At 36.9% G+C, this 16,142-nt stretch overlaps 1 non-coding gene and 1 pseudogene across 1 annotated transcript; both read left to right on the top strand.

Annotated features, from left to right (window-relative positions):
- The first annotated feature begins 2,444 nt into the window (after positions 1-2,444).
- On the top strand, positions 2,445-2,520 carry TRNAT-GGU (transfer RNA threonine (anticodon GGU)). Its single transcript has one exon. It is a non-coding gene; the product is annotated as a tRNA-Thr (tRNA).
- A 1,377-nt stretch (positions 2,521-3,897) lies between these two features.
- The window catches only part of LOC136311674 (intraflagellar transport protein 22 homolog), a 37,181-nt pseudogene continuing 24,936 nt past the window's right edge, over positions 3,898-16,142 (top strand).

Here is a 16,142-nt window from a genome sequence, read left to right as displayed (position 1 = left end):
TTTTGTGTGTGCTGACTTCAGTTGATTATGAAAAGAATCAAGATTCTGAAAAGAAAAAAGAATTTCCAGAATAATAACCTGTGATTTTTATCAAGTGCTTTTACTTAGATTATGGTGACTTCAGTAATGGAGAAAAAAAACTAGGTTGGCAATAGTTGAAACAATTTCATTGAAATAATTTATGACAAATGTGCAGATAGATATGAATACAGGTAAATATATAATTCCCACTTTAGTCCCTCTTCTTTCTCTGTGGACATGTAGCAAAAACTATAATGAGACAAGAGTTTTGTCCTGCAAAGGTACAATTGGAAGGTTAAAACTTTTGATTATGTAAGACACATTTCTCTAGTAGAGTGATGCAATTAGAACTCTTTTCCAAGTGTTCAAGTGAGAATGGACTTAATTCCCAATTTCCAAGCCACATCTAAAATGTTTTATATATTCATTCAAAAATGTTTCCTGCCAAATCAGCAAACTATCTTTGGTTCTAGTAGCTGTGTTTTTGGCTAATATGAGAGGCAATATATGTAATGTTTATGAGAAAAAATGCTTAGATCAACTGCCCGGGATTCAACTCTTGACTGTATCAATGAGTAACTGACTGACCTTGCACTAATAACTTTACTTTCAAGCGTGAGCATCCTTATCTATAAAATGGGTATAATGGAAGTATCTACTTCATGAGTTGTTGTTACGATAAAATGAATTTTTAAAAAAAAGCAAAGAAAGAAAGAACCTTAGAACAGTGCCTGGTACATAAACAGCAAAAGTGATTATTAGCAAATTTCAAGTTATTACAATTGTGGCAGGATAATGAGATATTATCTTGTATTTTATTGTTTTGTTATCATTGATGCAGAAGATTCAAAAGACTAAGAGCTATTTTATATGGATATTATTGTCTTTTTCCTACTTCAAGAAAAAAAACCAAAACTTTGAATCTTAACATGGAAGAATTTCTGTTGCTCCAGGAGAGAAATAATTTCTATTTTTTAAAGTCTTTTATGAAGCAAGAAGATTGAATTTTATTAGATGAGGGAAGGAGATAAAAAAAAAAAGGCTAATTTTGCCTGGAAGAAATGAGAGGGTTAGCATCCCTCACATCTAGAGCAGCTGGAGAAGACGTGTATACCAACTAGACACAGGAGCCCAGAGAAGGACTAGAGAAGAATATCTGAGGTTGGCCTATGAGAGCCTGGGCCCTGAGAGCAGCATCAAGGGCCTCTGTGAGTCAATAGAAGAACTACCCAATGAAGAGCTCTGAGCAAACCTAACACAATGCTACCAAAAAAAAAAAAAAAAGACAGAAGACCAATCTTTGTAAAAGCATTACACAACAGAATAAATGAGGTAATAATAAAGACAATACAAGATATATACCAGGCCACCTGTTCATCTCCACGTGCCCCATCTCAATAAGGAGAAAGAGCCCCTACTGGTCTAGTAATTGAAGACAGACCCATAATTAATTTGTTTTAAAAAGGTACATTTCTTTAGCTTAAGCAATTTAGAGCAGAGTAATATGAGTTTTGGAGATATTTTGTCTTCAGTTTAAATACTAGTTATGTGTGCATCCATGAGTTAATGGCTAAATTCACTAAACTTTAGTGTTCACATTTGTAAAATCATGGCATTTCCTGAGGTGAATGTGCAGAAATAATAATTCATAAACTGATGGACACAGTATAAGGCATATAATAGGTGTTCAATAAATGGTAGCTATTGTTAATAATATTATATGAATATGCTCCACTATGCATAAAAATAATTGTCAATGAAAGATGACCCTGCCATAAAAGTGAGCCTATAGAAAGTGTTGAGGTATACAACTCAGATCTCCTTCAGGACCAAGGTGTTCCTGAACCGGGCTGTGTAGATGATGCATCACATAGCACACACACTAGCACAGGGGTCAGGAAACTTTTTGGCTGAGAGAGCCATGAACGTCACATATTTTAAAATGTAATTCTGTAAGAGCCATACAATGACCCGTGTACATTACACATTATCCAATAAAAATTTGGTGTTGTCCCGGAGGACAGCTGTGATTGGCTCCAGCCACCCACAACCATGAACATGAGTGGTAGGAAATGAATGGATTGTAATATATGAGAATGTTTTATATTTTTAACGTTATTATTTTTTTAATTAAAGATTTGTCTGCGAGCCAGATGCAGCCATCAAAAGAGCCACATCTGGCTCACAAGCCATAGGTTCTCGACCCCTACACCAGCAGGAGCTGCATCACACTGGAACAGGGAAAGATGGAACATAAAGGTCGATAAGGGAGACTCTATCACTTTGAAAGCACTACCCTGTATTGCAGAATTTAACACTCGGCAAAGACCTTAAGAGACAGTATAAACGTGCTGCTCAGGTGACCTTGGAAGCATGAAGAAAATAATATCCTACATTAGGTGAATCAGAAATACTGAAAATTCGCCCTGGCCGGTTGGCTCAGCGGTAGAGCGTCTGCCTGGTGTGCAGAAGTCCCAGGTTCGATTCCTGGCCAGGGCACATAGGAGAGGCGCCCATCTGCTTCTCCACCCCTCTCCCTCTCCTTCCTCTCTGTCTTTCTCTTCCCCTCTCGCAGCGAGGCTCCATTGGAGCAAAAGATGGCCTGGGCACTGAGGATGGCTCCTTGGCCTCTGCCCCAGGCGCTAGAGTGGCTCTGATCGCAACAGAGCGACGCCCCGGATGGGCAGAGCATTGCCCCTGGTGGGCGTGCGGGGTGGATCCCGGTTGGGCGCATGCGGGAGTCTGTCTGCCTCCCCATTTCCAGCTTCAGAAAAATACAAAAAAAAAAAAAGAAAAAGAAATACTGAAAATTCTTCATTAATGTATAACAGTGGAGGGGGCTGCTGAAAATTGATAGCTTCTGCACCTCTCTCAGAGACAACCTTGAAAACAACAGAAAAGGAACTTCTTCCCAATGGGCAGAGCTTCATGTAGTGTTGATGACCATCTGGTTTATGTAAAAAGTGACACAAGGTAAAGCTATCTGATATATATGGTTTCATAGGCAATGACAACAGACTTGGCTGGTTGAACAGGACAAGGAAGGAGAAACACTGGGAGATCTGGAACAGTACAGTTTGAGAAAGGGACATGTGGATAGATGTAGAGAAATGGACACAATGTATGAAAATCTTTTATTAGATTTTAATATACTGTGAACCATGTGTAGTCTGGCACCCAGAAATACCAGAGGAGCATTCTCTGGTACTGCTCTGTTTAGATTTGAAAGACGATTCCTGCTTGCCCCTTTGCTCATAGATATTGTAGCTGAGAATACTTCCTTAGAAATTTTCTGCATACAAATCTCTCAGAGTTTCCTAAAAAGCCCAATCCAAGAAAGGGCCAATCCAAGAAAAGGCTAAATTAAACATTTATAAGTTAAAAAAAAAGACAATGGAAATTTTGCATGAAATATATTTAAAACCTTTATTACAAAATGAATATTTTAAATCTTTGAATACTGAAGCAAGTAGATAAAATTGTCATCACCACCACCCACCCTCCACCTGCCAACCATACAGAGACACACTCAGAGACATACCCCACATATATACCACTCATTCCTTAAAACAAAATAAAGGAAAACAGTAGGCTTTTTTATGAAACCAGATTTCAGGTTGGAAAAATCAGAATAGAATCTAGAATGTGCATAACATACATAGCATACAATACATGGTATACTAAATACATTATGTGCAACTATATGATGGAATACTATGCCACAAAGAAAAACTACCTCAGTTAGATGTATTTAATACATATTATCCCAAGGATTGACATAAAGTAATTAAAATATGTTATATAACAAATATGATACCACTTTATAAGTATTAGAATGGCTATTATCAAAACAGCAGAAAACATGTGTTAGCAAGGATGTGGGAAAACTCAGAACCTTTGTGCATTGCTGATGGGAAGGTAAAATGGTGAAACTGCTGCATAAAAATTATAATGTTTCTTTGAAAAATTAAGAATAAAATTATAATATAAACCAGCAATTCTTCTTCTGGATATGTACACAAAAGAATTGAAAACAGGATTATTCACAGTAGCCAAAGGAAATAACATAACAAATATTCTTTGACAGATTTATTTTTTTGTATTTTTCTGAAGCTGGAAACGGGGAGAGACAGCCAGACAGACTCCCGCATGCGCCAGACCAGGATCCACCTGGCATGCCCACCAGGGGCGACGCTCTGCCCACCAGGGGGCGATGCTCTGCCCCTCCAGGGCATCGCTCTGCCGCGACCAGAGCCACTCTAGCACCTGGGGCATAGGCCAAGGAGCCATCCCCAGCGCCCGGGCCATCTTTGCTCCAATGGAGCCTTGGTTGCGGGAGGGGAAGAGAGAGACAGAGAGGAAGGAGGGGGGGTGGAGAAGCAAATGGGCGCTTCTCCTATGTGCCCTGGCCGGTAATCGAACCCGGGTCCCCCGCACGCCAGGCCGACGCTCTACCGCTGAGCCAACCGGCCAGGGCTCTTTGACAGATTTTTTAAGGTGATGTATACATACAGTGGAATATTATTCAGCCTTAAGAGTAGTAAAATTCAGAGACTACAACACACTTGAATCTTGAAGATATTATACTACGTGGAATAAGTCATACCCAAAAGAATGAATATTGCATTATTTCAACTATAAGAGGTGCCTAAAATAGTCAAATTAATAAAGGAGAAAATAAAGCAATGATTAGGAGGAGTTTAATAAGGGGATAAATAAGATTTATTGTTTAATAGGTACAGAATTTACTATGAAATAATGAAAAAGTTCTGGAAATGGATAGATGATGATGGTTATATAACAATATGAATGTACTTAATACAACTAAAATATACACTTAAAGTGGTTTAAAAGGACAATTTTATGTTATGTATATTTTGCCACAATAGGATAATTATCCAAAAGAAAACAAAACAAATATGGTACACTATGATACAATTTTTATAAAAGCATACCTAGGTTTTGGAGTGAGCATCTAAGAATCCTCTCTTCATTCACCCCTTTCTTCTTTTTTTTATCTATGGCCGTATATTGAGCACCTACTTGGTGTCAGATTTGAAATACTGGGAACGGGAACACAAAGATTTCTAAAATAGAAAAGACTACCTAAAAAGGTACACAGATTCAAAATTTAGTTCAAGAAAAACTATATTGAAGAGAAAATGATTTAGTTATAAGCTCTCAGGAATTAAGGACAAAATGCTTTGAGAGTAGTCAACTCTGCTGTTACTCTGCCCCAAATTAAGGTCTTCATGATATTACATGCAGTAAGACTGGCACATAATATTGGTACTAAAATATATTTTTTAACAAAACTAACATTTTCAGCATATATGCTGTAAGAAATATATGAAGGAAGGGCCCTGACTGGTTGGCTCAGTGGTAGAGCATCAGCCCAGCATGTTGAAATTTTGAGTTTGATTCCCAGCCAGGGCACACAGGAGAAGCACCCATCTGCTTGTCCACCCTTCCCCCTCTTCTTTTTCTCTATCTCTCTCTTCCCTTCCCAAGCCAAGGCTACATTGGAGAAAAGTTAGCCCCAGCACTGAGGATGGCTCCATGGCCTCCACCTCAGGCGCTAGAAAAATGGCTCCGGTTGCAATGGAGCAACGCCCTACATGGGCAGAGCATCACCGTCTAGGGCTTGCTAGGTGGATCCTGGTGGGGCGCATGCAGGAGTCTTTCTTTCTGCCTCCCTGATTCTCATTTCAGAAAAATACAAAAAAAAAAAAAAGAGAGAAAACAAAACAAAAAGAAATATATGACATGTGATTCAAGGCTTCTGTCTAAAGCTCTTCCCTAACCTCTGTAAAGACAAAATCTATAAAAAATTTAAAAAGAAGATGTTAGAATGTAAAAATAGAAAGTATTTACTTTAAAGAGGAAATATGATAAGAAAAGTATAATTAAGGGTACATACACTGTGTGCTAGTTTCAATTCAATGACTTAACAAAGGGTAAGCATGAAATGATTTTTTAATTTCATGAGCCTCAGTTTCCTCATCTATAAATTAATAACATTGGGGGAAATTCTCAGGTTGTTTTAGTGCTATTTTTTCTTTAATTCTAGGTGGCTCATTATACTAATAGAATCAGGTGAAATATCTCAGATTTTGTAACACTTGGGATTGCATCTGTAGCTATCGACTTTGCTATTGGAAAGATGATTAAATTATATTTTAATAAAATAAGAATAATAATAGGGATAAATCACTATTCTTAATATTCTCAGCAAGTATGTCATCAATAATCTCAGATTGAGAAAATTAAAATCTTTCAGTTATGCAACTATTTTTCTTTTACATAGAGTATAAATATGCAAAGGGAAAATAATATTAAATCTTTCAGTTATTTCTTTGTTTTATGTGTTGGTTTGGCTAACCAATAGTGTATAGTTGTTTAGTCAAACACCCATCTAGAGGTTGATGTGAATATACTTTTTTTAGATGTGATTAATATCTAAATCAGGAGACTTTTAAAAAGAGAGAGAGTATTCCCTATAATGTGTGTTATTCTCATTCAATCTTAAGAGCAAAGATACCCAGAGCAGAAGAAATTCTCAAAATGGCAACATGGATACCCTGCCTGAATTTTCAGCCTGCTGGCCTGCCTTACAAATTTCAGATTCACCAGCCTGCAAAACCACATAAGCCAATTTCTTAAAATAAATCTCCCTGCCTCTCATTCATATGTATATATGAATTCTGCTCCTCACTATTACCATTATCTTAACACTATCATAATTGCTTCATTTGTGATGGTTTACTAAGTATTACTCTTCATTTTGAAAGTGAAGAAAAAGACACCTCAAATAAGCAGTCTGCATAGTTATTGACAATTTAAATTCATAAGGTTGCTTGAAGAATATTGTTCCTATATCTCCAAATATATTGCAGTCCTAAACTTGATTCTCCCTTTCAAAGAAAATGTTAGGGATATGAAGTCTCGGGATTGTTACATTTCAATTGAAGATACAGACTTAATTCAAATAATGATCATGAAAATAGTGATGGTAGTAATAGCAGTAGCAGTAGAAATTATACTAATTGTTTGCATAACTAAAACATGAAAAAGCAGACCTGACTTCCAACTTAAAAGGCTCTAACACTGTCATCAGGACTTCTGAGCCACTCTGACTTTGATGTTTTTGGTGGAGAATTTATTCTCAGACATTTCTCTACTATGCCAGCTCCCAGGCAATTTCAGCGTTGCCTCATCCTACATCTGACATTCCCAGTGGAAAGAGGAAGCATCTAATTCCTAATAATTCCAAGCAAATTTCCAAAACCGCTGTAATTGATTTCTCCTGTCATGTACCTATATCTCAATAAATCATTTTCAAAGGGATAGAATATGCTGATCAGCCAGGAAGAAGTCGTCTTCTACAACATAGAATGAAAGGAATAACATTACAGCTATAATGCAAGGTGAGAGGTTGGACATAGAAAATGCACACAGTGTATTAATAATGATGATTTCAGTGTTGGAAACAGTTTTCTTTGAGTATATTCAGTTTCCAACAGTAGCAAAATGATTATTTTGAGATTTAAATGTGTTCTTCTTGACATGCCTGCAGTGTGGCCCACAGCTGAGTTTTGGGCGCACTATTTGGCAAAATAATCCAGGTCTTTATTTCACTTGCTGAGCACAGGAGAGAAAAACAGTTGTTTACATTATAAGTAGTTTTTTCTGTCACAAAGAGCAATCTGCATTTCTTAATGTCTATTAAGTCCTTTCAAAGTTTAACTGCTTAGCTTTGATCAGTAGATGCCTGCTGAATCTTTAATACCTAAAAGAGATGGAGGAAATACAGAAAATGTTTGAAAAAGATATCCTTTCCTCCTTGATAACATTATACTGAGTAAAATAAGTAAATCAGAAAAAAACTAAGAACTATATGATTCCATACATAGGGGGGAGGCAAGGGGGGAGGGGAGGAGCACAAAGAAAACCTGTAAGAAGGTGACGGAAGACAATTTGACTTTGGGTGATGGGAATGCAACATAATCAAATATCAAAAGAACCTGGAGATGTTTTCTCTGAAATATGTACCCTGATTTATCAATGTCACCCCATTAAAATTAATAATAATAAAAAAGATATCCTTGCCTGTTGAATTCATGCACAAAATTCTAGAATATTTACCAAAAAGAATACATTTTGAAAGAACCAGGATCCAGAAAATGTGTTGTTTCATGCATGAAACTTTTGCTTCTTGATCGTGTGACCTTGGAAAAATCTCTTCTGTATAAAAGATTGAATAAACCCTAACAAATAGAATCAGTGAAAGGATTCCATGAAAATAATGTGTGTTAAGTGCTTTATAAATTCTAAAGTGATAACTAAAACTTAAACATAGGATAACATATTTGTTAAATAAGTGTTTTTTTTCTCCCTAAAACAATATATTCTGACTGCAGCATGCTCAGAATAAAAACTAAGAATGATAAAACATTAAACATAAATAATCTTTGGATTGCATTGTAAAGTATGTTCTACTGGAGCGTTGATACTGGAAAACAAATTACACTAATCAAGCTGTCATATAAAACATACCTTCTTTGTAAAACTTATGTATAGGGACACTTTTATTTTTTTAATTTATTTATTCATTTTAGAGAGGAGAGGGAGATACAGAGAGAGAGAGAGAGAGAGAGATGAGAGACAGAGAGAGAGAAGGGGGGAGGAGCTGGAAGCATCAACTCCCATATGTGCCTCGATCAGGCAAGCCCAAGGTTTCAAACCGGCAACCTCAGCACTTCCAGGTCGACGCTTTATCCCACTGCACCACCACAGGTCAGGCCAGTACAGAGACACTTTTAAGTTGTTTAGTAAATTAAAGCAATTATTAAGTTAATTGTTATTGGCCTAAGAGTCTTGAATTATTAGTGTAATTAAATTGTATAAGAATAAATCTTGGAACGAGGGGATATTTTCTCCTGTTTTTTTTTTTAACTTCTTTTGATCATACCTTAATAGGAATCCAAAATCATTTATATCCCTACAGAAATGAGGCCAGTGACTTCGGGATGATTTTAAGAAAGGCAGAGATGCAAACTTCTTCTACTTTTTTGATACTAAGAATGTAGTGAGAACATTACTCTATCTTCTGACATTGCTATCTTTGTATTTTTCTGGAAAGTTTTCATAGCACTTATTTTAAATGAGTTCTGTATCCTATCATATAAGATATATTGCTATTCAGGGAAGAAATGGAGTTTCCCTATAAATATATCTTATATAAGGACTTCAGGGAGAAGTCTGGAAATTGCACTGTCTGACAACTTCCTGCTGTGGTTCAGAAACCCAGAAGAAGTTATCCCCCGGATTCTCCTTAGATCCTTCTTTTGTCTTCCCATTGTTCTGGGGGAACATTCTTCCTCCACTACAGGAGCTCCACCTAACCTAGAAAGCTGTGGCTCCCTCCTCAGTAGTTTTGCCCGAAGAAAATTCTTTATTTCATCAGAGACAAAAATTTAGGGCAGAAAGAAAACTTTTATGGCAATATTTGCCTTGTTCTATTTTTAATAAAAGTCCTTACAGCTAGAAAATCTTTTAAACTCAAATAACTCAGTTCCTTCACCTCACCAAACATAGATACTAAAATAAGAAGTAAATCTAGCCAGTACACCCCTTTTCCCACAAAACAGATGTGGGGACAAGAGGAAAATAAATAACACAGAGTTACAAACTTCTAGAATTACCTTGATTTAATCCATTAAGTCTCCATAGTATTTTGAAAGTCTTTGTGATGCCAGATGGCTGTCCTGATTAATAAGATGATACAGAAATCTAATGTGTCAAATTCAGGGCTATTTAACATTATTTAAATTGGCTACTTAAAGCATGCTGCACTTTTCCAAGTGGGATTTGCATTGGAGAAACTGTAAGAGTCAGGACTCAAAGGGAGATGTGCATTTCATTGAAATTGAGTTACTAGTTCATTTATGTATCCTTGGGCAAATCATTTCAGCAGTTAAAATAAAAAAAAAAGATCATACTCGACACTAAAAGATTAAATCCTCTGGTAAAATAAAGGTAAATTTAAACTTATACTATTATAATAATTGTCACTTATTGCTATTGTTTTTGTGTCTAAGCTTCTATTAGTAATATTATTATTTTTCAATTGTGTACATTAAGCAAGGTGCAAGGAGCATGTACCCAGTGCTGTGTACCACTAGAGATTGTCCCTCACTTTTCTAGTTCATCAGTGATACTTTCTTGACTCTGGGGCAGAGAAGGTCCACTGGAATGATATTTCAGAAATTAAAGCAAGAAATTAAGGACCAGCTTTAATTACTCTCCTTTCAGGAACTCTGGTAAATTTAGGAGAGGAACCTTTATTGCAATTGCCATGTGCTGGTGCAATACGATGATATGAATTAATGCACCAGTCAAGGCCACAACCTAATGAGATTTTTTTCATTCACCCACTGCCAGATTGAAGCAGAGATCTGTTACTCCATTCATTCATTTATATACCTGCTACTTGTATCACACTGTGTAGAAAGTGCTAAGAAAGAAATAGAAATTAATCTATATGCAAGGTATCAAGAGAGCCTAAAAAACATACGTCCAGAGTTTATAGGATTTTATAAAAGTAAGATGCAGGAAAGATCTTAGTAAAAGGAAAAATTAGGATATTGAAATATTCCAGGATGAAAATAGCATAGGCATCTACCAATATAAAAATTTATTTTAAAATTATAAGAATTAAAATGGTGCATTGCCTTGTTAAACTAAAAAAAAAATGTATTTTTTATGTAAGACTAGACAAACAAGTCAGTGGTATAGAATAGAAAATAATGTCACAAATAATCACATAAATGTAAGTAAAAACAGCAAGGAAATACCATTTCAATATTAAATATTTGTCAGTACCAAATGCTGGCAAGAATGATAGGAAAAGGGATCTTATACAGAAAGTAGGAAAAATTAGAATAACCACTCTAGGAGAGCAATGTTACAGTATCAAGAAAAAAAAATTCTCAAATCCATTGACACAACAATTCAACTTTTAAGTATTTATCCTACAGAAACTTTCACTCACAGTTTCTCATACAGAAATTCTACTCAAAGAGACAAATAAAAGCACTAAGTGCATCATTTTTGAAATATCAAAGTATTGGTATTTATGTTGAAAGTACAATGGGAATTGATCAGAAAATGGTGTTGTAACAAATAATAGATATAGAATTTAAAATAAAATTTGGTCATTTATTAAGAATTGCATTGCATCTGACCAGGTGGCGGTGCAGTGAATAGAGCATCGACCTGGGACACTGAAGACCCAGGTTCGAAACCCCCAGGGGGTTTCAGCATAGACATGACCCCATGGTCACTGGCTTGAGCCCAAAGGTCACTGACTTGAAGCCCAAGGTTGCTGGCTTGAGCAAGGTGACATTGGTTCACATGGAGCATCCCAGTCAAGGAGCATATGAGAAAGCAATCAATGAACAATTAAAGTGCCACAACTACAAGTTGATGCTTCTCATCTCTTTCCCTTCCTGTCTGTCTCTCTCTCTAAAAAAAAATAAATAGAAATGTACAAGAAGAGAAGAGGGAAATATTTACCACAAAGACCATAACACTGTCCCTTAACATATCAAAAACACAGGCTTTCTAAAAAAAAAAAAAAAAAAAAAAAAAGCCCTCCTTTTCAGGAGAAGTGTTCTGACATCCAGGTAGGTCTCATAATACTCAGAAGGTGGGCATAAAGCAGAACTCATCATCATATACCAGCAATCTTCAAAGGTTATATTAAAAATATGCTTGTAAAATCTGATTGAAAAGGGATTAGAGTGTTAGTAACTTCTCTCAGTTTTTGTTTTAAAAAATATCTTCACCCTCATTCTTGAAAGTTGATAAAGACAAAAAAGTTAAGGATTATTTTCCTTCAAGATTTTCTTTTTTTTATTTTTTTTTTATTTTTATTTTTTGTATTTTTCTGAAGCTGGAAACAGGGAGAGACAGTCAGACAGACTCCCGCATGCGCCCGACCGGGATCCACCCGGCACGCCCACGAGGGGCAACGCTCTGCCCACCAGGGGGTGATGCTCTGCCCCTCCGGGGCGTAGATCTGCCGCGACCAGAGCCACTCTAGCGCCTGGGGCAGAGGCCAAGGAGCCATCCCCAGCGCCCGGACTATCTTTGCTCCAATGGAGCCCTGGCTGCGGGAGGGGAAGAGAGAGACAGAGAGGAAGGAGGAGGGGGGGGTGGAGAAGCAAATGGGCGCTTCTCCTATGTGCCCTGGCTGGTAATCGAACCCGGGTCCCCCGCACGCCAGGCCGACGCTCTACCGCTGAGCCAACCGGCCAGGGCCTTCCTTCAAGATTTTAAAGTTCTTATTCTTTTATGTATCAGCTTCCATTATTGTTCTAAAACTAATCTAAAGTCCGTTTATCATTCCTCAGTAGGTAATCTGTTTTTTCAGTGCATTGTGTTTCAGATTTAATATTTGCCTGTGATGTTTTAAAAAGTTGCTACAAAAAATCATCAGATTTATAGGGAACTATAAAAAACCCCGAATAGCCAAAGCAATCCTAAAGAAAAAGAATGAAGCTGGGGGCATAACAATACCTGACTTCAAACTATATTATAGGGCCACGACAATCAAAACAGCATGGTATTGGCAGAAAAATAGACATTCAGACCAATGAAACAGAATAAAAAACCCAGAATTAAAACCACATATATATAGTCAAATAATTTTTGATAAAGGGGCCAACAACACACAATGGAGAAAAGAAAGCCTCTTCAATAAATGGTGCTGGGAAAACTGGAAAGCCACATGCAAAAGAATGAAACTGGACTACAGTTTGTCCCTCTGTACTAAAATTAACTCAAAATGGATCAAAGATCTAAACATAAGACCTGAAACAATAAAGTACATAGAAGAAGACATAGGTACTCAACTCATGGACCTGGGTTTTAAAGAGCATTTTATGAATTTGACTCCACAGGCAAGAGAAGTGAAGGCAAAAATTAATGAATGGGACTACATCAGACTAAGAAGTTTTTGCTCAGCAAGAGAAACTGATAACAAAATAAACAGACAGCCAACTAAATGGGAAATGATATTTTCAAACAACAGCTCAGATAAGGGCCTAATATCCAAAATATACAAAGAACTCATAAAACTCAATAACAAACAAACAATCCAATAAAAAAAAATGGGAAGAGGACATGAACAGACACTTCTCCCAGGAAGAAATACAAATGGCCAACAGATATATGAAAAGATGCTCATCTTCTTTAGTTATTAGAGAAATGCAAATCAAAACTGCAATGAGATACCACCTCACCCCTGTTAGATTAGCTATTATTAACAAGACAGGTAATAGCAAATGTTGGAGAGGCTGTGGAGATAAAGGAACCCGCATACACTGTTGGTGGGACTGTAAAGTAGTACAACCATTATGGAAGAAAGTATGGTGGTTCCTCAAAAACTGAAAATAGAACTACCTTATGACCCAGCAATCCCTCTACTGGGTATATACACCAAAATCTCAGAAACATTGATACGTAAAGACACATGCAGCCCCATGTTCATTGCAGCATTGTTCACAGTGGCCAGGACATGAGAACCACCAAAAAGCCCGTCAATAGATGACTGGATAAAGAAGATGTGGCATATATACACTATGGAATACTACTCAGCCATAAGAAATGATGACATCGGATCACTGACAGCAAAATGGTGAGATCTTGATAACATTATACGAAGTGAAATAAGTAAATCAGAAAAAACCAGGAACTGCATTATTCCATATGTAGGTGGGACATAAAAGTGAGACTAAGAGACATTGATAAGAGTGTGGTGGTTACAGGGGGAGGGGGAAGAGGAAGAGGAAAAGGGGGGAGGGGGAGGGGCACAAAAAAACTAGGTAGAAGTTGACAGAGGACAATCTGACTTTGGGTGATGGGTATGCAACATAATTGAATGACAAGATAACCTGGACATGTTATCTTTGAATATATGTATCCTGATTTATTGATGTCGTCCCATTAAAAAAATAAAATTATTAAAAAAAAGTTGCTACAATGTTATAGGTATGGATTTATTTTTATGCATGTTTCTTTGTATACTTTGAGCTTTCTGTATTTGTAAGTTTATTTCTTTGATTATTTCAAAAATTATTAGCTCATTTCTTTGATGTTGTCTTTACATTTCTCTTCCCTTTTTCCTCAATTATGATAAATCTCTTCATTCTATCAATATCTTTTAGCCATTCATATTTTCTATCTACTATTCTCTCAATGTTTTGTATAATTTCATCAGATATATCATTTAGTTCATTAATTTTGAATTCATGAATGTGTCAGTTACGATTCATCCTTTTAGTTAATAAGACCATTAGACGTTGTCATTACTAAAACTACTTGGTTCATTTTCAAGTCTGACAACTTTTCTTTTTTGGTTTATCTACTAAATAGTTTGGGCCCTTTTGTGGTTTCATATAAATGTTTAGAATATTTGGTCTAGTTCTCTGAAAATAGTCCTTTGTTATCTTGACAGGGATTGCATTGAATCTGTGTCCTCTCTTTTTCTTTAAGTGATTGGTTAAAGGTTTTTCTTTTTTCTTTTCTTTCTTCTTTTTTTTTACAGAGACAGAGAGAGAGAGAGAGTCAGAGAGAGGGATAGACAGGGACAGACAGACAGAAATGGAGAGATGAGAAGCAACAATCATTAGTTTTTCGTTGAGCGTTGCAACACCTTAGTTGTTCATTGATTGCTTTCTCATATGTGCCTTGACCACGGCCCTTCAGCAGACTGAGTAACCCCTTGCTCAAGCCAGCGACCTTGGGCTCAAGCTGGTGAGCTTTTGCTCAAACCAGATGAGCCCACGCTCAAGCTGGCAACCTCGGGGTCGCGAACCTGGGTTCTTCTGCATCCCAGTCCAATGCTCTGTCCACTGCGCCACCGCCTGGTCAGGCTAAAGGTTTTTCGATATTCTTTACCTTTTAAAAAAACTGATTATTTATTTCACTGGTTTTTGTGTTTTTTAGGCTTTATTTCATTTATTTCTGCTCTGGCCTTTATTATTTTATTTTTTTCTCACTTTGGACTTTGTTGCTCTTCTTTTAGTTCCTTTAAGTGTAAAGTTAGATTGTTTCTTTGAAATTGTTCTTGTGTCTTGAGGTAAGCCTGTAACGCTATGGCTTTCCCTTATAGGATTGTTTTTATTGTGTCCCATAGGTTTTCAGTTATCGTGATCTCATTTACATTTGCTTCAAGATATCTTTTGATTTCATCCTTGATCCCATTGTTAACCCATTCATCGTTTAGTAACATGTTATTTTGCCTCCATGTCTTTATGTACTTTTCAGTTTTGTTTTTGTAGTTGATTTCTAGTTTTATAACATTCTGATCAGAAAAGATGTTTGATATGATTTCAATATTCTTAAAGTTACTGAGACTTTTTTGTGTCCTAACATATGATCTATCCTAGAAATTTTTGCATGTGAATTTGAAAAGAAAGTGTATTCTAGAAAGACTCCAACATGGCAATGAAATAGGCAGAAATCCTAACTGCCATTTCCCAGGACCAAATTGGAGTACAACTAAATTTAAGAGCAATCTTCTTGAAAAACCAACTTTGGACTAAATGAAATGGTGTAAAAACCAAAGAGATGTGTAAAGGGCTTCTCTGTTCCCAGGACCGAGTGGCAGCTAAGGGTCCAGAGAGACTAAGCTCAGGGAGGTTTTCCCTGAGAGGTGTGGATCCTAAGCCCCATGCAAGGCATCCAAGCCTAGAGCACCAGAGCCTAGAAGAGGTGCCCACAGCATTTGGTAGTGAAAAGATGCAAAGTTCCTATCTTCAAGAAAGGGACAAGAGTTCTCAAAGACACAGGCAGCATCTTAAAGAATCCATAGAGAAAATCATTTTCTCAGCCACTTACTTAGGGTCTGATGGAGGAAGGGCTGAGAGGACTAGAGTTGCATGAGGAGAGTGTAAAGTTGGTGGCCCAGGAAGAGACATTTTGGAGGACAACCACCAGAAACCATGTGATGAGTCATGCTCTAATACCACAGTCACCACCTATCTTGGGTAGAGCAGTCCCTTCCATGCAGCATTGGCCTGGAGGAAAGCAACTTCTCCAACCTCGGGTGTCAC

The sequence above is a fragment of the Saccopteryx bilineata genome, chromosome 8, assembly GCF_036850765.1.
Source record: "Saccopteryx bilineata isolate mSacBil1 chromosome 8, mSacBil1_pri_phased_curated, whole genome shotgun sequence".
In the NCBI taxonomy this organism is placed as follows: Eukaryota; Metazoa; Chordata; class Mammalia; order Chiroptera; family Emballonuridae; genus Saccopteryx; species Saccopteryx bilineata.
The sequence above is the reverse complement of the archived record's forward strand: the minus strand, read 5'-3'. Positions and strand labels throughout refer to the sequence as shown.